This window comes from Lissotriton helveticus, chromosome 3_1 (genome assembly GCF_964261635.1).
Source record: "Lissotriton helveticus chromosome 3_1, aLisHel1.1, whole genome shotgun sequence".
Lineage (NCBI taxonomy): Eukaryota > Metazoa > Chordata > Amphibia > Caudata > Salamandridae > Lissotriton > Lissotriton helveticus.
In genome coordinates this window covers 1768315024-1768341281 of record NC_136061.1, presented here as the reverse complement: position 1 = coordinate 1768341281, position 26258 = coordinate 1768315024, and positions in this window count along the sequence as shown.

Here is a 26258-nt window from a genome sequence, read left to right as displayed (position 1 = left end):
ATAAGGTTGTTATCCATGGATCTTATGTTTGTGGGTTAAGAGTTCCATAGTTTGGCTGCTCGAACAGGGAAGGATTTGCCACCCATGGTTTTTTCTTGTACATTGGGATTTTGAGGCAAGGTGCCACTCCAGCGTGGAGGTTCCTTTGTTGAATATGTTTAGTGATTTTAAGCCAACAGAGCAAGGTTTTGGGCTGACAAAATGATGAGGAAGTATCCCTGGCATTAAAGAGCACCTCAGCTATAATATGCACGGTTTCTGTTTACTAACGGTCAGATTAGTAAGCTCTAAGTCATCGTCATCACACTCCTTATTTGGAAAAACTATGCTACATTTTAAGAAAGGTACCCCGCTGTCTATTTGTGAAGAAAGACTATCGTGGAACTCTTGGCACAGTGTCTTGTTTCACTTCTAAGTTGAGGCATTGAACTGCACTTGAACCTGTTTGTTACGAAGGGGGACTATTATTGTATTGTAATTACATTTATAAAGCGCTTACTACCCCTACCAAAATTAGATTAGAATGTGACCTGCATCTCTGACAAAGGATTTGCTGCAGCGTGTCTCTTAAACTCGAGCTATCCTATTGCTAATTCAAAATTTAGTAAGCAGTTTACACCTTTTTTCTTGCAGAGCAATGTGTATTGACATCTGCAGTTAAAATACAGATCTCCACAGCAGGCACATTATCCACTGTGCTATTCCCCTTAGACTGTGCTCTGTAACCTCGCCTGCAGCTACTGGATTAACCTCCTTGGCTACCTTGTTGGGCTGGAATGCACTGGGCTCTCATACCAGCTATGTCTGTCTCACCCTGCTTCATTCATGGTACCTAGCACTTTAAATGGGCCGTTCCTGTCTGGTACTGAGCTTTAAATGGGCCGGCCCTGTGGAGTGCTTTTTTTTTTTTTGAGAGGGAGAGTACCCGCACTTCTCAAGAGAGACATAATACTTTTAATTGGATAGTACCGGCACTTCTCATAAACAAGCTGGTGCTCTGGTACAGGGTAGCTGCATTTCTATTTTTAATTTCAAGCACTGATGGTACTCAAGAAAGTCTGGCGCAGAGCACATGGTGCGCATGTGGTAATGCCGACACAGCGCCTTTAGAATGGCCCCCTAACACTAGCCTTCACACTTACTTTTTAACTATTTCCTGCTGGTTCAGGTTACCCCTCTGCCCGACTCATCGAAGCCCATATGAGCAGTAGCCACTCCTTGAGGGAGTGCTGTGGGGCCGTGTGGCAGGGTGGGGGAGGGATAGGGTGGGGGTAGTAAACTCCGAATTGGGCCGAATGGAGTTGAGTAAAGAAATAAATAAATAAAACAAATGACATTGCGCACGGCATAGTCGATTTGGTGTTGCAGCGCGCACAATGTAATTAGTTTTATTTATTTATTTCTTTACTCAACTCCGTTCGGCCTAATTCTGGAGTTTACTAACCCCACCCTTCCCCTCCCCGCCTCGACGCACTCCCTCGAGGAGCCGCTACTGCATATAATTTCTGTAAAGACCCGAGGCCCGCCCTCCATCAGGTACCACTTGACCTGCTGCCCCGCCATATGCTTTAGACGCAGAAAAACACAATGCATCCAAGCAATGTCACCCCCTGCCGCCAGAAGCACGACTGGGCTACTGTGCCATTCCAGTTACATTTTACATCTTGCAAATACTCGCCTGTGCCAAGCTCAGCAAAGGGCAGTCAAATGACCTCTGCAAAATGCAACCACGCTTCAAAGTAACATTTAAAATATATATTTTTTTAAAGACATGCTATTATCACAATAAGTCTATTGTACAACTTCTTGCAAAATGTTTAGATAGTGTTTATTGTTGCCTTTTTCGCTACGTATTTGAATTCATAACTTGAGTTTACATTTTAAAGTAATGGATTATTCTGTACATTTCTATTTCATCTTAATAAAGCTTTTAATAAACAAAATTAAAAAAACATCGAAGGTGAAATCGGGCAACCTGAAAAAAAACATAGTTCTATATTATGCTGAACATATTACTTAGAGCATGCATTCAGTGTAGCATGACTTTTCGGCATACCTTATAAAATGTTATATCTTAGGTTTATTTGGAGTCTAATGAACTCCATCTTCTGTTCCTTCATTTTTAGGTCGAGCTGGCGTCAGCTGCGCACATGCGCAGTCGAGCTCACAATATTTAATATTTTAGAGGGGTTTCAGATATGGGCTTTAAGCCCCGCCCCTCTTTCCCATTGGCTGGCATCCCCGTTGATGCTAAACGGTGGCCAGCCATTGGGAAAGAGGTGTTCATGATGTACAGTTTTCTCTTTTACAGCCGTCCCACTTAGGCGGCCTCCCCTGACTTACTGCTGGCGTAAAAGGTTTGTTATCTTCTTTACGGGTCCAAACAGATGGCCCCATAAAGAAGATAATAATCCTTTTACGTCAGCAGGAAGTCTGGCCGAGCCCATCCAAGTGGGACGGCAGAAAGAGAGGAAACTGTCCGTTATGGTGAGCGCTTCGAGCGCTTGTTTCCATTTTCAGCAGTGCCGAGAGGTGAGAGGGCCGGAAGAGCCGGAGTTGACTGCAGGGCTGAAGAGGACGGATCCCAAACTGCCCTGGAAAGGTGTCTGGCCAGCTCCAAGCTGCACCAACCCTAGGAAGCGACCCGCTGCCAGCCCTCTCCATCTGGGAGGGGGGTATAGGGGGCGCTGTAGAAGAGTTTGTTTTTCTGAAGAAAATATAGAATATAGTGCCACCAACCCCCAAGTGCGCATTCTACAATCCAGTCTCCCCAATGCTCTGGCTGAAACGTGTCTCCATCTGCAGCATTCAGCTCATGTGCATCTGCGTGAGAGAGCTATGGCCCCCCCGCCCGCTCTAACTGAGGCAGGTGTGGGGCCCCCCCAGCTCTAACTGAGAGAGCTATGGGCCCCCCAGCCCCCGCCCGCTGTGACTGAGAGGGTTCCTGGCCTTAGGTTCCCCCAGTCCACTGCTCATCCTGAACGTCCCTCATCAGTCAGACTCTCACACACACAGAGCCTCCATGAGAAAGCGCCAAGTGACCACAAGAAGACATTACAGCGCTATATGAAGACCGAACATTTTTATGAAGCCTACAAACAGACCCTGATATCAACGAATTACAGATACGTAAAGGAAATAGACTCACCTCTGATAATCAAGTAGGACGGGCTTACTTTTAAAATTAGGAACACTGCGGGTACAGCGGCTTCCAAACTGCAAACTGCATAACTGCTCCAAGGATCAGGTCTCCTAATTAATTCGCCCATGACATAGTGATGTTTAAAGCACAGCTGGGGTCCAGGGCCGTGGATGCTGCCCTAGAAAGGAGGAGCAGGCCGGCCATGCCCAAGAGCACACATGCGCTGGAGGTCACACGGAGCACCAGCAGGCAGGCGCTGGCTGCACCCCTGCCATCCTGCTCACACCTGCAGAGGTCCATCACTGGGAGAGACACAGCCACAGTACAGTGACCACTCACCCCTGGGCAGCGCCCACCCGAGACAGCCACAGTACAGCCCCCACTCACCCGTACTGTGCCCACTCACCCCTGCAAAGCTTCCATCACCATAAGCAGCACAGTACATAGCCACAGTACAGTGACCACTTACCCCTGGGCAGCGCCCACCCGAGACAGCCACAGTACAGCGCCCACTCACCCTGCAGAGCGCCCACCAGAGACAGCCACAGCACAGCGCCCACTCACCCGTACAGCGCCTACTCACCCCTGCAGAGCGTCCATCACTGGAAGAGACACAGAACAGAGCCACAGTACAGTGACCACTCACCCCTGGGCAGCGCCCACCAGAGACAGCCACAGTACAGCGCCCACTCACCTGTACTGCTCCTACTCACCTCTGCAGAGCATCCATCACTGGAAGAGACACAGAACAGTGCCAAAGTACAACTCATGCTCACCCACGCTAAGTGCCCACCAAAAACAGAGCCACAGTACAGAGCCAATGTAGAGCGCTCACTCACCCGCTGCAGAGCACCCAACAGAGACAGGGTCACAGTACATCACCCACTCACCCCTGCAGAGCGTCTATCACTGGAAGAGCCATAGTTTAGTGCTAAAGTACAGTGACCACTCACCCGTGTGGAGCGCCCATCCGAGACAGCCACAGTACAGCGCCCACTCACCCCTGCAGAGAGCACACCCGGGACCGCCACAGTGCAGCACCCACTCACTCCTGCAAAGCATCCACCACCAGAAAAGACACTGTTTTGTTTCTATCTAGGACCCTAATTCGATATTCCCGATGTATGCCCTTATATGGCTATAATAAATAATATCCTTATAAAGGCATAAGAATCATATCCTTATTTAGTAATAGCCCATGCAGTCCAAATACGGCATGGCTACTCCTCTAGACTCCTAGAAAGTACAACGCGTTCTTTAAACAAACCAAGCCTCCAGCAGCCCGGGAAATCCCCCTGCTCTTGCTTTGATTTGCACAAGAACTCCTAGAGTCAGAAAGAACTGTTAGTTCTTGGTGACGTCTTATGTCTAACCTTACGTCAAACCCGGCACCTTTCAGGTATAAATATACCAACATTGCCTTAAGCAAACACTCGGTGGTTTGGAGCAGAGCGGCTATCTACTTGCCCGGAAGCCCAGCTGATGCGAGGAGCTGAAGGAAGCCGCCCCTCCCCTTTGACGCACTGAGGAAGACGCTGTCTTTTTCTCCAGCCGAGAAAATCCAGCTCCGGTGTTTCCAGTCACCCTTGCGGGTTGCTGGGATATCGAGTCCTGAGAGAGAGATACAAGACCTCCTTCATTCTAAGAACCAAGGTACGGAGCTGACTAAACCCTTAAGAGAATTCTTGATTCAGATCCTTGGCAAAATCAACTTAACTTAAACTGCAACTTACTTACTCCTTCCCACATATTAGGCTTAGGTCAGGTACACCGGGGTAGGTGTAGATTAGAAGCACCAGTTGAGTACGTTAGTCAATGTTTTTATGTGTGTATCTATTTTATCCATTTTAAAGTATCATATGGCTAAGAAACCATATCAATGCTTTTACAGTATTATTTCATAATACTCCTTTTACTGTACGCACTTTACTTCATGATAAGTATTGCAATTGTGGCAATTCATTTATCTTGCATGAGAAAGAAGACTGCTCAATAAATAACACCTTTTATTGAAAACGCCCGTCTCTCTATTTCTCTGCACTCTGGTGGAACTAAGTACGCACGATTGACTGAGTGAAATAATTGTCTATTGTTTTCACACGACTCTAGAGATACACTCTTTATTCTGAGGGAGCAAAGTTGTCATGTTATATGGTTGTCAGAAGCTAATCCCTTCTTGTCTATCCAGGGAAGTGAAACTCCTCCTTTTTCACTCGAGAAAGTTTCTAGTGACCTCTGAGCTAGCTGGACAACTAATTAAGTCTAATATAGTCAGTAGAGACCTAGTCGACCTCAGTCCTACGTCTACACTGCTGTTTATATTATTCCAATGCGCAGAGCCTATTGGGAATATAGGAACTACACTACATGGCGCCCAACGTTTGGTAAGGCGATAATCTAACGCAAGACATTAGAGTAACTCAGTCGTGCTTTTTCACACAGACCCCTTTTTCCCGTAAATACTCCAAAAGACGTCTGGAGTGCGTAAAAGGTTCAAATCCGCCGGAACTTAGTAGGAAGAGATTCCTATGTATAGTTTTTGGTTTAGTCAACGTTGAAGGATACAGTGTTCCAAAATATTGTGCACCTAATCTTTCTTTCCCTTGAAACTTGATCTGCAACAAAAACTTTCTGTTAGTAAAAATGACGGAAAGTGAAGACGAAAGGGAGGAAACTAGATTAGCAGCTCAACTCCTAGCGGGTGACACAGGTCTCCAAGAAAATGACCCGAATGCTATAATCATTCCGGTAAATGAAAGAAAAACTATAACTAAAAAACTTATAGAAAATGGAGTATCATCACGAGGTGGTACAGTAATATTCGTGGTAGAGGCCCATGAATATCGGCAGACAGAGGTATTCTATTCATGGATACATTTTCCAGCAGCACATGCTGTGACACACGAATTCCACTATTACAAAATAGGGGAACCTCCGGATGAATACACTCCTTTCGAGGACGTTGTAATCCCACTAACTTACCAAGAGCACCTGCTCTGGTTTAATGGCGCCCTAAAACATCAAAATCACATCAGCAGGCTCGGTCCACTAGGTAGACCAGGAGCCACGTGGCCGGTTCTAGCCAGCTACACACCACATCCCGACATTGAAAAAATGTCAGACCGGGAACTATTACCTCAGCTAAAACAACTCATTAAAATACATAGACGATTGGTCCAATATGTCATGCGGACTTCATCAGTCCAACCAGCAATAATAATTCCACAGACCACCCCTCACCAGGGGAACACAAATAAAATCACACCACAGAATATACAATCAGCCATTGGCAAAATACCCGCAAAACGGGTACAAATTCCATTCTGGTTAGCACAAAAAATCAATCAAATAGAGGCAGTATTTCCTGATACTACACCTACTGAGAAACACAGAATTCTGACTATCTGTCTTCCAATGGGGATCGCACCACATGTGGAGGACTGTGACACTTGGGGCACAGTCTTTGCTTCGATATACACAAAAACACATGGTGTTCCGTCCATGGCGGTTAATACCAGACGTACTAAGACAGATTCAAAATGAATACGGTCCAGAACCTGCTTTAACTCTGGGTATGAAATTACTGAAAGACTTCAAGCAGGTCTCAGCTATATTATTAGCCAACATAAAAGGAGAAGCAGCATCTGTGGCGATCCACCAGAAATTGAAAGAAACAGATATAGCAGAACAACCATTTGAACTTGCCAGAATCATAGAAAAATCCTATAAGGAACTAGGAAGAGATAGTTTGGGTGGGAAACCAGTAAAACCCCAACTAACTGAAAATCCTGAAAAAACATTTATTAAAAATAATCTAAACACTCCAAAAAAGAGTTGGGATGGAAATAAACAATCCACTCACAAAGAAAAACGATTCCAGTCCAGAGGAAGGTCTCTTCAACGGAGAGATAGATCTCCAGAACGAGGTGGCAAGACTCCCCAGAGGGAGACCTCTGAGAAAAGATACAACCTAAGAGATAGGGATAAATTGAGAAAACCTGACAGATAAAGATATTGATACACGTCCCTCTCGATCTTTTCAGACTTCCTCACAGAAATCGGAAAGAAGAGGACGGTCAGAACACAAGGAAGAGCACGTCAAGTCCAAAGACAAGCAACCTGCTCATCAAAGTAAAAAATTACAATTTCCAAGAAAGAAGGTAGCTAGTATTAAAATAATAAAACATGCCGAGAATACTGAGGACACAACTGAAAAACGGAGAGTGGGCCCAGACAATGCAAGACAGCGCAGCAGAAGTGACCATAGCTCGCAAGATCTTGATGAATCTTCTGGAGACAGTGGACACGAATGAATACATTCAAGTGGAAACTGCAGACACCAGAGTTAGCAAACCCCATAAATTATACAAAATAACATTATGTATAGAGGGGGACAAGACTAGGAAAGTAAGGGGTCTCTTTTGGGATAACCTTTCGAAAGGCTATGACATACATCCTGTTAGCTGAGAAATACTGGCCACCAGAGTTTGTCAGGGAGTGCCCTCATGGTGAAGAAATGATTATGCCTGCCTTCTCAAATCATATTCCAATTCATAAAAAATACACATTAGCAAGAAAATGGGCAGTGGCCCAAGCTCCTGCATTATATAAAAATCATGTAGGATGGGATGAGGATTCTCCTCACCATAAAATCCAGTTAAAAAATCAACCCACTGCACAAAGGCAGTACCCAGTTAAGCAATAAGCTAAAAAGCAAGTCAGGGAGATCTTAGATCAACTTGAATATCAGGGGGTGATTGAAACATGCACCTCACAAATGAACAATCCTTTGTTTCCTGTCTCCAAGCCCGACGATTCATATCGTCTAATTCTGGACCACAGACACCTAAACTCCTGCTGCAAAACATTTGCAGTGCAAAACTCATACAGTGCGGCACTAATGAATAACATCGTGCGCAAAAAATATAAAACGACATTAGACATCTCTAATGGATTCTTTTGTCAAAACATTGCACCTGAAAGCAGGTATTTGACCGCTTTCTCAATAATGGGGTCGCAAAAACACTTCTGTCGACTCCCACAGGGATTCAAGAATAGCCCAGAATTATTCTCAGCAAGAGTAACAGTTACTACAACTGTATGATGATGAGGCATTATCTTTTGTCGATGACATCTATCTCACAGATGATGACCTGGAGACACACTTGAAAAGAGTGAACACCATAATACTTGGGTTTTCAGCTGAGGGTTACAAATTCAACTTTAAAAAGTCACGAATTGCCCATCTAACTGTCCTATTTTTAGGATATGAATTATCAAGTAAAGGCAAAAGCCTAGCAGACAACTTCTTAGAGAAGTGTGCTGTACTCCAAGCACCTAAAACGCGGAAGAACTTACAATCAATACTAGGTTTCCTGAATTTCGTAAGAACATACATTCTAAATTATGCAGAAAGACTTAAACCTCTCTATGAATTAATAAAACCTGATTTCAAAACAATAAATTGGACTCAGAAACGCACAGAAATTTTAAGATCATTGCAAACAGACATGTTATCTAAAACTAAATTGCAAACTCGCGAAAACATACGCAACCTTGTAATGCGAGTCATCCCAAGAAGATGCGGATTCACGTACCTAACCTCTAATGAGGGAGAAACGGTACCAATAGCTTACAAATCACATTTGTACACACAAGCTGAAATGAAATTCAGTTCTACTGAAAAAATTCTAACTGCGGTTCAATCTGCTGTAGCAAAAGAAAGAGCCCTAGCACAAGGTAAACGAATAATAATCGTTACACCAGTACCTGCCCTAGAAGCAGTAACAAAAGCAAGCATTCCAATTGCTAAAGCACTATATCCGAGATGGATACAATGGGTTAATTCTCTTGCTGCAACAGACGTAATATACGAATTTGATCCTAATTTAAAAACACAAGAATTTCTCCAATATGAATATGAATGTTCTCTGCCGACCGAAATCCTGCCTCTAGAACATTACGGCTGTATAATATATACAGACGAATCAGCACAACCCGCAGTTGGGGGTAAACAAGCTTACAGTGCTGCGTGCGCGATTGTTAAAGGTCGTTGGCACGAAGGAAAATTTAGACCACTGGTCACTAAAACCCAACCTCTAGGAGATTGTACAGCTCAGCGAGCTGAACTACTAGCATTTAAGATGGCGCTTGAAAACACCGATCGCGAATTCCCCACACTAATAGTATGCGATTCATATTATTGCGTCCAGTCTTATAATGAATACTTGCAGAACTGGGTTCAAAACTGCTTCAAAGATGCAAAAGGTGGCACAATCAAGCATAAAACGCTTTGGGAACAAGTAGTTCTTTTACAGAAAGAACTACAAATGACTCACGTGATACATACAGAGTCATCAACGTGATGGCGTTCACGTTGCGGGAAATTCATTGGCTGATGAGGCCGCGAAGGCAGCTGTGCAAACGGCTTCCGTAGCTGCCATCACCCGGTCAAAAACAAAAATAGACAGCGATATAATGCCAGCTGTCAGTGCGTTAGTAAAAGATGATAGAAAAACACTCCCGAAAGGCTTTCCAGTAAAGTACTCATACATAACTGATGCGAATAATGTTCCTTTTGCTGGAATCCCTGGAGTGGGGGATAGGGCAATTCCAAACATGGAACACAGATTAGGGCTAATTTTAGCGGCACACGAAGGGCTCGCTTCTGCACACGCTGGTGTCTCAGCCACAATATCGTTATTAAAACAGCGATATTGGTGGCCGCGCATGAGAAAACAAACTAGGAACTATGTTCTAGAATGTGAAATATGCCAAAGAATGAAAGTATCAACAGTGAAACTACCAGCACAGACGCCCCTTCTAATCTCAGATAAACCATTAGCGTGTGTTTACCTGGACCACTGTGGTCCCTTACAAAGGGACGGCAACTATAAATATATCATGGTCACAGTGGATTCCTGCACAAGATTCATTTGGATGTGGCCCCAGCGGTCGGCTGACGACAGAACTGTTATAAAAGATTTGCGAGTCTTTATCGGCATATACGCAATTGGCATGCTACATTCTGACCAGTGTCCTGCGTTTAGCTCTCGAGCTTACAAAGAGGCCATGACCAGCATGGGCATTGCATTGCGGTACTCTTCTCCATTCCATCCTGAGGGAAATGCGGTAGTGCAAAGAAAAAACCGTGACATAAAGCAATCTATAACGGCAAGGGTATTAGGTTCGGGTGATGGGTGGGTCAAACATTTAACAAGTGTCCAACATAGTCTTAACAATCTGCCAAGAAATTCTCTAAAAGGTTTCACTCCCTACGAACTATTGTTTGGTACTAGAATGCATATCCAGGACTTAGATAGTCACACTTCAGTGGTAGAAGAAAAACCTTTTGATATCAAAGACCGTTTGGCTGTTTTACAGGACTTAAATGAAACAAGAAGAAGTCTCAGTAATCTAAAGCTAAAGCCAACGACCACTGAAGAAAAACCACCTGTCCCAGCAAGACCTGTCTGGATTCCAAAGATTGGGGATCTAGTCAGAGAAAAGATTGAGGTGAAGAAGGAATTTGGGCCTTCTTACAGAAAAACAGTACCTGTCTTAGCTGTCAGCGGAACAAGATCAGTTATACTACTACCCCTTGCTGGTAAAAAGGAAAACCGAGTTGTATCCATCGACCTGGTAAAACCACAATCATGTGGCCAATAATAAGTAGTAGGCCAAGTGGACTCCCAAGAAATAGCAGAAGACCAAATTTTGCTACAATCCAAGAGGTTCAAACTGAGAGACTAATCACATTTGATAAACCTGCAGTGGATAATAAAGGACTATGCAACAAAGCCATGGAACTTGTGCCTCTTGAAACCCAAATTACAACAGTTCGTCAAGAAACACCAGTCTACAACGATGTAGCTTCAGACTATGCTAGTGAAACAAAGAAAAATCCAAAAGCAAATGAAAATCCGGAAGCACTTCCAACAATTGACAGAACTGCATCTGGCTACTTCATCAATTTCGATGACTTTTCTGAAGATCCAAGCGAGCATGAAGAAACGCCAGCAACAAAAACTTTCAAAGACAAAGTAACTGAACTCTTTCATCAACTCAAAGAAGCATACTTGATTTCTCCATGGATTGAATTTTGGATTGTATTAGGTGTACTTTTCCTCCTGCTTTGGCTCATCATGGTTCTATGTTTGGGAAAATTCATTGATGGAACATATACTACAATGGACACAGCAAGTCAGAACATCAACTTGGTCCTAAAGCCTCACACATCCTCTCACATCACAAAAAGAGAACTGTCACGAGTGAACATCACAGCTAATCCAATACCCGGTGGGGTAGCATGGGACAAAACGGATTATGAAATTTATGGCCCGATTGAGCTCTTGAAATATCCACACCAGTTCAAGGTTTCATTAACTGACTTTGTAAAACCAGGTACTTTCTCTGATGATTGGGACTTTAAAAATATTAATAATATGATGTCAGATTTAGTAATGTCAGCTAAATTCACAGAACATGATTACTTGCAGGGTTCATCAAATTATGACGAGTTATATTGTTATAATCATTTTGGTAAATGTAAATGTATTGCGACTTATATAGCGCACGTGTCACCGGAAGGTATCAAGGCGCTTGCTTAGGGAACCCGTCCTGGTATTCCCCTGTGAGATACCCCGGCAGGGTATCCACAAGGTGAAAGCCAGGCATCCCGCCGCGAGGGGCCGTAGTGGAGATTAAGCAAGCTATTGCCCAGAGTCGCAGAGTATGACCCCGTGAGTCGAGTAGGCACCAGAGCGAGAATTGTCGAGTCCGTGGAATTTTTGAGCCCGAGACCCGCCGAGGCAGGGAATCGAACCCTGGTCCATGGCCGATCTCAGCTTCCGGGTCTGCCGCCTCTAACCACTCTAACCACTGAGCCACGCTTCTCCACTTATCACTATTTGCATAAATCTGCTCAACCTAGAAATGTTTTAAATTATAATCAATGGGAACATTGTGCAACACCGCCTAAAGGCAGCTCGAAAACATTTTATGAGAAATTCCCATACTTCTCAGGGTTTAACACAAGTGATGCAGAAACGTTTTATTTTAAAATGTTAAATAAGACCGGAATGAAAACAATGTTGACAAATACTAAACTGATTTATTCTGAAAAATGTTATGAAAAAATGACTACATTTGGTTTTGAATTCTGGAAAAACAACATTGAAACAAAAACCATCTGGGGTACAAAAGAATGGCAGGTCCAAGGTTTAGAAGCATTATTTAGAGCCTGCATGATCCCAGAACAATTAATATTCCTGAATGACACCATTCAGCAAACAACCTGTCTTGGTCTAGCCAAGATAAAAGACTTAAATAAAACGTCTATTCCGAAGCCCATACCTGATAGTAATACACTACAGATGCGGAGATAGACGTATCCCATATTTTACACCAAAACAGAACAAATCCTGATTGGAAAAAATGGTTGATCTGGCCCACAGACACAAATAACTGTCAAGATAGATTCCTGAACAAAATACAGGGGTTTAAACAGACCAGGCCAGACCCTAGATACTCCCAGAGACAACATCCGGGGATAGTTACAACATACAGTGTAGGGAAACTATGCCTTGAGTGGCTACAGAAATCCACACTGGCTAAAATTAAGCAACACTTGACTTTACTTAAAGACGGTGCTGACTTGCGTGATTTCATACTGGGACCGCGCAAACAGCGTCAAAAACGTTTCATATACGCCGGTATATACGCTGCTTACGAGGCTTGGAAAGTAACACAAATTGAAACAGCTGAAAAAATACGAGAAATTGATCGTATTAATTTGGAAAAATCACTTTCTGTAGTGGACAATGGGTTAACGACTCTGTCCTCCAGAATATATTCACTGGACAGCATTGTATCATCTGCTATTGATATAATAGAGCAGGACTTGCTAATGTTTCAACATGGTCAGTCCCAATTACGTTCTATTGTACAGCTTGGCTGGACGTTGCAAAATCTGCGTTCAGGCTACGTGCCATGGCGTTTAATCAACACAACGTCATTATTCTCTATCTTTAACCTTACTGATAAACAAATCAGTTTGGCACAAAAAGGAGCAGCCTATACGATTCTGAGCATTGAAAAACGAGAGATTACCATTGACAATGTCAGAGAGACCTGCCATTGAATGGATAATACATGGAACGATTACAATCCCAATAACAACTTTCCAGTTTAAGTATTGCCAAAAATATATACCAGCAGGCCTGCATGAAAGGTTGGGTAAAGGATACATCAAGTCAACATGGAAATTACCTTATACACACAAATGTTATAGTGAATGGAAAAAAGAGGTATTTCTCTGTGTCATGGTATTAACTTGCATGGAGCCTGCGAAGGGTCTTCAAATAACCTTTCATGTCACCTGCACGGCACTCCTGCAGCACAGATAGAGCCATTTTTTAGACCGCTTTCCAACGGCAGCTACGTTCTAACAAGTGACCACAGCTGTTGTGGTATGGTGCCAGGAAAAGCCTATCTCGTGAGCGTTAGTTCCATGGTCACTTGCTGTATGCAAGTATTGTATCCAAACAGCAATCCAGACATGGAGGCGGCAATATGGCCTAATTTGAATATCTCTTCTATTCGAATTGATACTTTAAGCAGAATGAAATCCATTCTTTTACAAACAACTGTGCCTTTAACCTCGTCCAAAGAGACGTATGATCTTCAAGTTGCAAGGACAGCAGCAGAGATACATTCCCTATTATCAACAAATTGCCCCGTACATTTCGTAGAAATGTTAAGCCAAATTTTAAACATGTCTGATACCAGTGGCATCGCACATGTATTTAAGACAATTTTTTTCAGGACTGTTAACACCCTTTGAAACAGTTCTGGGCATTTTTCCGAATTTTGTCCATTCTGTCTTCGGCGGTCTGCCTTTACTTTTGGGACTCGTAGCAGGAATTTTATTTTTGATCCTTCTGCTCCGATATGGCAAGCCAAGCCACAGACAAGACTCCAGCAACGATGGGAGAAACGATCCTAGCTATACGCTACCGGGACCGCATCACTAAAGTCCTCTGATTAGCCCGGCTAAGAGATCTAAGTGCAACCTGGTTTCTTTCATTCAGACCCATCTGGCAAGATTGCATCTTACCTGTGCTTCGATGTCTGCTATGTGGAGAAGAATGCGTGTTAGACATCTGTCTTACACTACCATCAGCAGTACCAATGGATATCGATACTTTGCTAGGTCCGGTAACGACTCATGCATCGTGTTGTCCCCAGCGGCTACCTATTCTGATGACGGCATTCGTTGAGACTTCACCACTACGAGTAGGTGGCGGTGAAGTACGAGAGGAAAGCAGCACCAAACAGGTACAACCTTCTGTGAGCATTGCTGATCCTGACATCGATGATAGCAATCATTCTCACATATGCACAATTTCAGCATTTTCGAACTTGGTCGAACTTTCACCTGATGTTGTAGACCAATTTTTTGCGAGTCTGTCTGAAATGATGTTCTCCCCGGAACAAAAAGAATAACTTTTAAAAACAACGAGCACACAGCGTTCCCTGAACTCTGAATTCGGCCTTCAGTTTTGATAAACACAGCTATTGCAAAGAATTGGAACTAATTTTCCCTTGAGAGCTAAATAATTTTTTTCCACTTCCAAAATATTTACCCTTTTTTCTGGCACAAAGTATTCTGCTTAAAGTAGAACTATTCTTAGAGAACAGAGCTTCTATTTTAGGAACTCTAGAGACACTATTTTACCACAGCCTCTAGCACATGTACAGCATTTGTATAAATATGTGATGGAATGGTCTCGACCTTCTTTTCTGTATTCAGAGCCATTTCATGTGTAATTTTCGCAATTCATTCAGCTGATATATATATGCATATAACTGAATGATAACACTGCTTCAAAAGCGTACAGTACCAATACTCATTTTCGTGTATTTCCCATATACCATTTCAAATGCAATTGATGTATTTTGGGGTGGGTTGGAAAACACACATGCATCGTTATGTTTAATATTGCTTAGTTTTTAGTAATGATGGACATTAATTCGTGGAGTGGGTGTTGTGTTTCTATCTAGGACCCTAATTCGATATTCCCGATTTATGCCCTTATATGGCTATAATAAATAATATCCTTATAAAGGCATAAGAATCATATCCATATTTAGTAATAGCCCATGCAGTCCAAATACGGCATGGCTACTCCTCTAGACTCCTAGAAAGTACAACGCGTTCTTTAACGCGTTTCATTATTCACCTGCCGCATACCTGCACATAATATTGTGAGATCACCGCGTTTGGAGCGGGTCCCTTTCCCCTTTGAAATTGCACCACACCGTCAGAACGGCGGACATCTTGAGTGAGGGCTAAGGATTGGAGCGGTCTAGTCGTCACAAGGACGCTAGACCGGTACTTAAGCCAGGTAAATTAGGCGGCCGAACACTTGGAAACTGCCATTTGGCTATTTGGCAACATAGAGAGGCTCTGTTCTATCGTAGAGCGTAGCGCGCTCACCAGGAGCATCACAGCTTGTTTTAAAACTCCCGTTTTGTCTTTTTGGTTCGGAATTGATTTTTATATTGTACCTTGCTTTTAATTCATTATTCACCTGCCGCATACCTGCACATAATATTGTGAGATCACCGCGTTTGGAGCGGGTCCCTTTCCCCTTTGAAATTGCACCACACCATCAGAACGGCGGACATCTTGAGTGAGGGCTAAGGATTGGAGCGGTCTAGTCATCACAAGGACGCTAGACCGGTACTTAAGCCAGTCATGCTGACGCGCAGCGGGCACGCGCGGCGGGCTCGCCAGAGCATCGCCGGAGTCACGCTAGAGTCCAGCCCGTCTGCGCCCGTCCGCGCACGGACGGGCCCGGGGGCGGGGACTTCTGGGCAACGGCGTACCTACTCCTCGGAGGAGTTGCGTAATTTGGATAAAGGTGAGCTACGCCTGGATCATGTAACCCTGATGAAACTTAGGAAGTACGCAATATCTCTCCCCCATAATGGGACCCTCTCAGGGCTGTGTTCTACACTGAAAATAGCTAGCCTAAATACCCGCTCGCTCCACTGCCACCATGTGGAAGTTTACAATCTGCTTCAGGACAACGATATAGATATATTGACCCTTTCAGAGACTTGGATGGGCGAGAACTCGATGCCTGAAATCATTGCCGCTCTCCCTAGCGGCTATGATGCTATATGGCATAACCGCCCAGGAGGTGCACGGGGGGAGGGGTAGCGGTCCTTTTTAAAAAGGCTCTGCTAGTGGAAAGACTGCTATCAGAGACAGTCGATCTAGCTGATTTACTTGGGGTAAAGGTCACCTTGAATAACTCTTGCTGGGTGGTGCTATCAGTTTATCGCCCACCTAACTCAACCCCACTTTTCTATGATCTTTTTGGTCCCATTATGTCGGACTTATGTACCCGATATACGAAAATCTTAGTAACAGGAGACTTTAATCTACATTGGGATAAGTCCTATTGGGACCTGCCTATGTGCCAATTGGACACCATGATGTCAGCTCTAAGCTTCAAACAACTTGTGGAGGTTCCCACACACATCAAAGGTCATGTTCTTGACCTCGTGTGGACCACAGACCCAAATGCGGCCCTTAAAGACGTTGCCCCATGCATATGGTCTGACCATCATTTAGTATCCTGCGAGGTACGCATTAACGGCCACATAAATAACTTATCGCCGGAAGTTAGGAGAACCCGTAAATGGGCAGAGGTTGATTTGATAACCCTGACCAAGGTGCTCTCGCCAATGGATCAGTCTTTGGGCCCGGGACGTAGTCTGGACCGGGAATACGCGGATTTGACGCGGAGCCTGACTCAGGCTATTGATCAGATAACACCAATAAGAACACAGATAATAAAGGGACCTGGTAAAGGGGCTCCATGGTTTACGCCATCATTGAGGGACCATAAAAGGAAGCTTAGAGCGTTGGAAAGAGGATGGAGAAAAACCAAGCAGGACACAGCTAGGAACCTCTACGGAAACTCTCTTCACCTATATAAAAAGTCTATTGCTCTAGCTAAAGCAGAATATTATGAGTCCCGCCTAAGTAAGGCAGCTAATGTCCAGAAAGAGACCTTTAAGATTTTGTCGGAGCTGAGCAAAAAACCCGAAAGCTCCCAGTCTCCCATAAACTGCAACATCTTCCAGGGATACTTCTTGGAGAAAGTGAGAACCATTATCCAGGAAATAAAGAGTGGCATGGCAAATGGGATGGCTATACCTATAGCCCCTCATAAACCGTCTGACTGTACTATCACACTGTTTCCAGAGATTGATATATTGAGTCTGGAGCAGTTGATGGGTAGAATCAAATCCGGCTCCCCAGCAGACCCGTGTCCACCCAGTGTCTTTCGGGTAGCTCGCCCCTTACTGGAGGAATGTATCATCTCCCTCCTCAACAGATCCTTGGAAACAGGGTATCTACCAGCTGAACTTAAGGAAGCACGTGTAAGACCTCTACTGAAGAAATCGGGCGCAGACCCCGCAGTGCTAAAGAACTACAGGCCTATCTTTCAGTTTCCATTCCTCTCAAAAATACTGGAACAGCATGTATTAAAATCCTTGTCCATGTACCTAGAGTCTCACCATCTACTTCATGAACGACAGGCAGGGTTCCGAGCTCATCACAGCACCGAGCTAGTGATGCTCTCGGTGCTGGATGAATTGAGAGGCATGGCTGACTGTAAGAAACCGAGCGCCCTGATTTTGTTAGATCTTTCAGCGGCGTTCGATACCCTCAGCCATGCCCTGCTTCTGGATAGATTGAGTGACTTCGGGATCAAAGGCCTGGCCTTCAGATGGTTGCAATCCTTCCTCTTGGGAAGGACCCAAAGGATACAACTGGGGGACGAAACATCCGAGGTGGGGACTTTAGAATGTGGGGTGCCTCAGGGCTCGGCCCTGTCCCCACTTCTATTCAATCTCTACCTGCAACCTCTGATTGCTTCCTTGGCAAGCAATGGCTGTAGAGTATTTAACTATGCGGACGACACGCAGCTGTTGCTGAGTGTCGAGAACACAAGCGCCGCACAACTCCAAGCCCAGAATATCTTGAGGTACACTGTACAATGGATGACGGAAAATCTTTTGAAAATCAATCCAGATAAGACCGAGGTATTGGTGATTCCATCTACCACCTCACCATGGTGTGACCTCTACTGGCCCGCGGAGTTAGGCCCGGCTCCAAAACCTAGCTTGAATGTAAAGAGCTTGGGGATCAAACTGGACTGTGATCTATCAATGGCCAGTCAGATCTCTTCTGTGGTGGGAAGCTGCACTAATATCATCCGACAGCTACGGAAGCTAGCTCCCGTCCTTTCTCAATCCATGATGCGCTCAATCGTAGCAGCCACTGTTATATCAAGGATAGATTACGGTAATGCTCTCTATCTCGGCCTGCCGAAAACCCTGACCAGTAGGCTACAGGTCGTCATGAACGACGCTGCACGACTCATTTTCAGGCTCCCAAGACGAACTAAAGCATCTCCCCTGTTACAGAGCCTGCACTGGCTCCCTATCAAAGAGCGAGTGGAATTTAAGAATCTGTGCACAGCTCACAAGGCAATCTACGGTCTGGCACCCGCCTACATTAAAGATCGCTTGGTGGTGTACAGTCCAATGAGAATTCTTAGATCCTCAGATTCTCAGTTATTGGTCTGTCCCCGGTACAAACTTGTAACCAAGGGAGGGAGAGCCTTCTCTGTGTTAGTCCCCCAGTTATGGAACACGCTACCTGAGACGCTGCGCAGGGAAGGGAACCTCCTACGGTTTAGAAAGGTGCTAAAAACACTGCTGTTCAGAAGAATCATGAGTGCTATATAGGCCAGTGGATGCCTTTTATTCTGTGATTGCCAAGTTATTGTTCTTACCACCGATTTCCGTGCGCCTAGAGACCTGTAGGTGATTGGGCGCGATACAAATCTAAAATAACAATAACAATAAGAATAAACAAACCAAGCCTCCAGCAGCCCGGGAAATCCCCCTGCTCTTGTTTTGATTTGCACAAGAACTCCTAGAGTCAGAAAGAACTGTTAGTTCTTGGTGACGTCTTATGTCCAACCTTACGTCAAACCCGGCACCTTTCAGGTATAAATATACCAACGTTGCCTTAAGCAAACACACGGTGGTTTGGAGCAGAGCGGCTAGCTACTTGCCCGAAAGCCCAGCTGATGCGAGGAGCCGAAGGAAGCCGCCCCTCCCCTTTGACGCACTGAGGAAGACGCTGTCTTTTTCTCCAGCCGAGAAAATCCAGCTCCGGTGTTTCCAGTCACCCTTGCGGGTTGCTGGGATATCGAGTCCTGAGAGAGAGATACAAGACCTCCTTCATTCTAAGAACCAAGGTAAGGAGCTGACTAAACCCTTAAGAGAATTCTTGATTCAGATCCTTGGCAAAATCCACTTAACTTAAACTGCAACTTACTTACTCCTTCCCACGTATTAGGCTTAGGTCAGGTACACCGGGGTAGGCGTAGATTAGAAGCACCAGTTGAGTACGTTAGTCAATGTTTTTATGTATGTATATATTTACCCATTTTAAAGTATCATATGGCTAAGAAACCACATCAATGCTTTTACAGTATTATTTCATAATACTCCTTTTACTGTACGCACTTTACTTCATGATAAGTATTGCAATTGTGGCAATTCATTTCTCTTGCATGAGAAAGAAGACTGCTCAATAAATAACACCTTTTATTGAAAACGCCCGTCTCTCTATTTCTCTGCACTCTGGTGGAACTAAGTACGCACGATTGACTGAGTGAAATAATTGTCTATTGTTTTCACACGACTCTAGAGATACACTCTTTATTCTGAGGGAGCAAAGTTGTCATGTTATATGGTTGTCAGAAGCTAATCCCTTCTTGTCTATCCAGGGAAGTTAAACTCCTCCTTGTTTACTCGAGAAAGTCTAATATAGTCAGTAGAGACCTAGTCGACCTCAGTCCTACGTCTACACTGCTGTTTATATTATTCCAATGCGCAGAGCCTATTGGGAATATAGGAACTACACTACAACACTGTACAGTGCAAAGGTACAGCACCCACTCACCCCCGCAGAGCACCCACCAGAGACAGCCACTTTACAGCCTGTACTCACCCCCACAGAGCCTCCATCAGAGACAGAACCACAGTACGGCACCCACACAAACTCCCCACCAGAGAGAGCGCCACAGCAGAGAACCACAGTACAACACCAAGTAATCTCTGCGGAGCACCCATCAGAAACCGAGCCACAGTATAGGGCCCACTCACCCCTGCATAGCTCCCATCAGAGACAGAGTCATAGTACAGCGACCACTCACCTATGCAGGGCATACACTAGAGGCACTGCTACAGTGCAGACCTACAGTCTAGCAGCCACCCACTGTGCACAGTCAGAATACAGCACCAATTCACCACAACAGACTGCCCATCAGAGGAAAACCCCAGTACAGCACCAACCCAAGCCAATGGGTCGCAAATGTGAGGCCTATCAGCTTTGCCAACGCTCGTTTTTCCTGCAGAGTACATCAATCAAAATATAATCTCAAATGGTGTAGCGGCCAGAGGCGGCTTTTCAAGTGGCAACAAGGGTGGCAGAAGTGGCATCGTGAGAACCGCCAGAGGAGGAAATAGATGCCGTTTTGTTTGCTGTGCCAGGGTTGAAAGCCTGGAGGTTCCAGCCGGCTTCAACCACTGGTACTCAGGATGGGGCACAGGGCCAACCACATGATGTCATCCGGAACCAAATGTTACCCAATATCACTCCCGCTACCCCTGGTATTTTGTGTAATTGACGGACATGATCAGAAAACACTAAAGCATTAGAACCAAACCTAATAACTCCTGTAGAAATCTGCACAGCATGGGCATGAAATGCTGAGATATTCCGTGCACGAAGAGCCCCAAGTCTGTGCTCTATCTGCACAGGCAGCAAATGAACGCTCCCCCCTCACGTGTCAGGCTCTGGTTTAAAGATAACAGAGAAGTGGCATGATATATGCAGAACAGCTGAGAGCGCTGGAGTGCAATCCTAGCCCAGTGTTTCGTTTTGCATCTACAACTGTGCAAGGCCTGATACTGTACAGCAGACCAGTGAGATCAATTCATAAGATGCGGCTGTGTACAATGAATATGTAAGGGCCCGTTTCAGGACCGTGCCCGTTGGCTCAGAGCTGAGCGCCTGTTTTTAGTGCAATTTCAGAGTCTAAAGCCGGATGGGACTGGGACAGAAAATAGGCCCAGGCACCAAAATAAACAAGCATTTTCAATGCAATAGGTCTCACATTTACGCGAGTTTGAGCTATTGGCATTGCAAATGAAAATGCATTTTATTTATGTTTTGTTTATGTTTGGTTAATTTACAATGCTAATAACTTAAACTCTCACAAAAGCGAGACCTGTTGCATTGCAAATGCTTGTTCCAGTTTCTGATTGAGTGTAACATGATAATTGGACACTGCCCTCACCCTTGTTTACACAGCTACAAATCCCCTCTCCCTGATGGGTGTAAGCACATCTGTACAGTAACGTGGTGTAACCAGATGTTCTCATGCAGCACTGTGCAGACCAGGGCTCAGAGTAATAGAGATTACTAGTAACTAACGGAGCTATTAGATCTTTGTTCTTTTTCTTTTCATCCTAATACTTAGTTAATGATGATTGATTAAGCAGGTTTCGAGAGCGTCCACTTTCCCTGAAGAACATATTAATCTCAGAGAGATTAGCTGCAATAACTGTGAATTTCATTGTAAAACTAATTCTTACAATTAACTTCAAATTGAATAAAGGGCTAACTTCTACAATATGCCATCTTGTAGTTTACCTTGAGGATTTGGAGAAAACTCAAAATGGAGACTAGCGTTGTAAGGACATCTGTAAGTAACTTGTTCCACAATGTAAAAGGTAAGGTTGTTCAAACACTTACCATGCACCTTTGCATACAATTTGTTTTGCACACTAAAGACTACTAATTTGTGAAATCCACGCTAGCCCATAACACAAATGAAATAATGATGTCCTGAACATCCATAGTCCGGTGGTACCAACTGAATATATTTTCAGATGTTGTGATCTACAGCGACAATGATGTAATATTAGATTAAAGGTTAATTGGACAATATATCTGGCTATGGTGCAGAGTTCATTGGTGATGAATGATCTCTTGAACCATTACTAAGTTATAGTAGTGAGAAATGGCAAAGCCAATAGGCATGGCTTGCTTTTTGAGTCAAGCCTAAAACATTACAAAATCCTCCTTCTATGAAAAGAAAACCCGATTGCTTTCTGTGTCCTGTGCATTGACCAGATAAAGATTTTAATGTGTGATCATTCAGACTACTTTCAAGATATAAAATAGTCCCTTATGCACTGCAATGCAAGCACTCTCTTTTCCATTTGAAATCAAGAAATAGGCTCATGACTGAACAAAGTCCAAGGCAAAGACTTATCAACACAACTCCTAAGACCAGTGAAGAAGAAGGTGTTCATATGCAACACTGCGACAAGAAAGACCAGGACTCAAAGTAATGAAGAAAACTGGTAAGTACCGGGCTATTAGATCCTCATTTTTCTTCATCATAATACTTAGTTAATGAGGATTGAGGTTTCGAGAGCGTCCACTTTCCCTTAAGAATATACTAATATCACAGAGATTTGTTGAAAGAACTGTGACTTTCATTGTAAAACTAATTCTTACATTTAACTAAAAAGTGAATAAAGAACTAACTTCTACAATCTGCCATTCTATGGTGTACCATGAGGATTAGGAAAAAATACAAAATGGAGAATAGCGTTTTTGTGAAACAAATATCTCAAAAAATCAAAATGATAAAAAAAAAGCATCTAGAATGAATGACATGGCAAAACCTTGTAAAAGAGTACAAAATCTTTACACATCTGGCCTAGAAGAGGAAACCGTTTTATAAAATCTTCCTTGAAACAACCTACAAATCGCCAACAAACAATTAGAAGTGTGCAGAAATTTAAAATATGGTAGCCATGAATGTAGTTAAAAATAAAATGCTTAAGTTAGCAATAACATTTTTACATTTTTAACACAAAGCTAAAGTGGAAGAGGGAAGAAAGAAGATGAATGGAAGAAGAGCAAAAACTAAAATAAAGTGAGAAAGGCTGAGGGTACGGAAATGTTTAATAAGCAAGTTGGAGGGGAGAAAAAGGGGGACAAAACCAAAAACGATATGCACGGCACTTTGTGAGAGCTGTGCAGGGGTGGGGTATTTCATTGAAAAAAAGAGTGTGGAAGAGATGTGGGGCTTGTAGGTGTCTCATCTTCAACTAAAGAGCAAAATAAGAAAAATAAGGTACTAAGGTATATGAAGGAGGATGGGGGTGTGAAGAAGAAATGAGGAGACTAAATCTACATAGAAAAATAGAAAGAGGAATGACCACTAATCTACATCTCAGCTCCTACCTCCCATGGACAGAAAAAATAGAAAAGTAAGAAAACAGGTGGAACAGCAAAATTGTGGTCGGAGGAATAAGAAGGGACATGGCATGGGAAATAGGGGGTATGGGGAAATATGTGATCAATGTAAAAAAGCAGTTAGGAAATTCCAAATTAGAAAAAAGCAAACTCACCAATAAAGTTTTGAAAAATTAGTAAAATCCATTTTAAAGGTGTTTATTAATTTAAGAGAAAATGTATTTTTTAACAGTATACAATCAGATAATATGACAATACAATCAAAGGATAGGATTTGCAGATTACACAAGAAATGTTATTGGTTTACATACTTTAATTATAACAATGTGGATTATCATTGAATATATGAGAACAATTCAGGTTTAGAAAGGGTACAATCTAAACAGTGCCTTCAGTATATCTAGAAGAATGTGCATGTTGTAGACACAAGGATACTGTCCTATAGTTCCTAAAATTCTATTTAGGATCTGTGCGTTTAGACAACATTATCTATGGGATTGGTGTCCAGACTGATTCCAGACACCCCCACCGTATATCTTCTGTATACCAGCTAGCTCATAGTGCCACTATAAACTCCTCTTACCAAGGAGAAAATAGTTTCTGGCAACTATCGAACATGACAACCCTGACACCTCAAGGATTGTGGAAACAGTACAGTACTTTTTGCTCAGTCACTTGTGCTCACTTTGTCTCGGAGAGATACACAGAATAAACGATGGGGACGTTTTCAATAAGCATTTATTGAACCAGTTTCATTCTAGTGTAAAATATGTGTGCTGCAACAACCATAAGACAGAAACAGACATAAATGATTATAAGCACCAATAGAGTGAACAGATTGTAGAATTCTACCATAGTGCTAAAACAAGAGATATATGCAGGTAAATAGATACATTACATTAATAAAACTTACTTCTACGATGCTAACCCTAACTAGATGTACCTAAGTGTACCTAGCATGTATGTAGGTGTATAGCCAAGAATGCCCCTAGGATAAAGCCAACCCCATTACCTGAAGTGAGAAAATGAAGGACCCCGTCTTGACCTCTAGTTGGACACCCCGCGAGGGATGTCCGACCACTGCGTGCTGGCATACTGCGTGCAGGGACCTCAGCGTCTCCTGTCAGCATGGAAGTCTTTTTTCTCTGCCTGCCCCAGGAAACACATGTTGCTTATATACCCAAAAGGTACCCTCAGTGATTCTACCTTGCTGTGTCATATAGGCAGAGGATGACGATAGGGATGACCCTTATACATAGTTATGGTGCAGAATATGGTAGCCCTGCTGTGATTCTGAGAATCCTCATGCATAATAAATTAGGCTAATTTTCGGAGAAAACCACACAACATTTATGCAGCACCTAACTAGGTAAAAGGTCAGCACAAACCTGTTATGTAGTACAATGGCAGGGTAAATGTAGGAGAAAGGTTAGGTGACTACCCGGGCCTATTTTTGGGTACATTGCTAATCATAACAGTACTTTAATTTGTCTGAACTGGATTCAATAGATACATTCAGCTCAAAGAAACACAACATCATTTGAATCTCCTGTATAATAAGAAATACCAAACATGAACAGAGGTAAGGAGAGGAAGACAGGAGGGGGGAGGGGTAAAATATTAAGGCGCATGCTTCATTAACCTGGTTTTCTCTCTAGTTCACATACAAACCTTATGTAGTCTAGACAGATCTACCAGGCAGTTTTACACAAAAGCTTGGTGAAGAGCCTGCGTTACTAATGGTTGACCAAAGGTTTAGGTAAGGTTGGGTTCCAAGAGCTGGCTGTCAGGGGCTCATTGTGAGGAAATGACCTCCATTGTTATTAATGATCTTAAAAGCAACCCACTGACATCCAAGTGAGGAGCTCATTATTCCTTTTCCAAACAACTTTATTACTTTTTTGGGGGATGGGAGGGGGGGGGCAGTAAGGAGATTTCTAATTCCTTTCAGCCATTTTCGTTTTGTAACCAGGCCTCAATACTTTTTTACTATTTAACACTACCTTTATTCTGCATTTTCTATATCTGCTTTACTTCATCAGACTGTCCTGTCCCATTTGGATCCCCACATGTACTTTGAGTAAACCTAGTCGCAAAACATGTAAAGCTATCTGATAATACCTTACTCTCTGACCTGGTTTGGGGGACAGGCCGTCGCAGGGTGAGCATCGCCAAACTACAACTAGGGACAGAAAGGGGTGGATTTGGAGCGCCTAATTTCCACGTTTATTTCTACGCAAGTCAGCTACAGTGACTGGCATATTGGTTGGCAGGACGCAATTTACAGGAAGTGGGGTACACAGCCTGTGACATAAATCGTGGAGTCCTACACACCCTGGTACTACCCCACTGAAAAATCCCACAAAATGCACCGACACTATTACGCACCACACTTATGTACTGGTATAGGGCACTAAAGTACACACACAGGAATGTCCCATATGCTAACAATATACCACTACTGGGTATCCCTACATTCACAGGCTTAATTACTACCATACTATACGCTGTTGGGTTGAGGGGGTGTTGCTGCGGTGGGTGTGCTCTTTAACAATAGTACCCTCATGGATCGTGAGAACTTCAACAGAGAAAATGGGGTTTCGGGCAACCTATTTATGACACACTGCGATCCTTGCTTATGTTAAGAAGCAATGGGCCCCAACTAGAGAAGAACCGCAA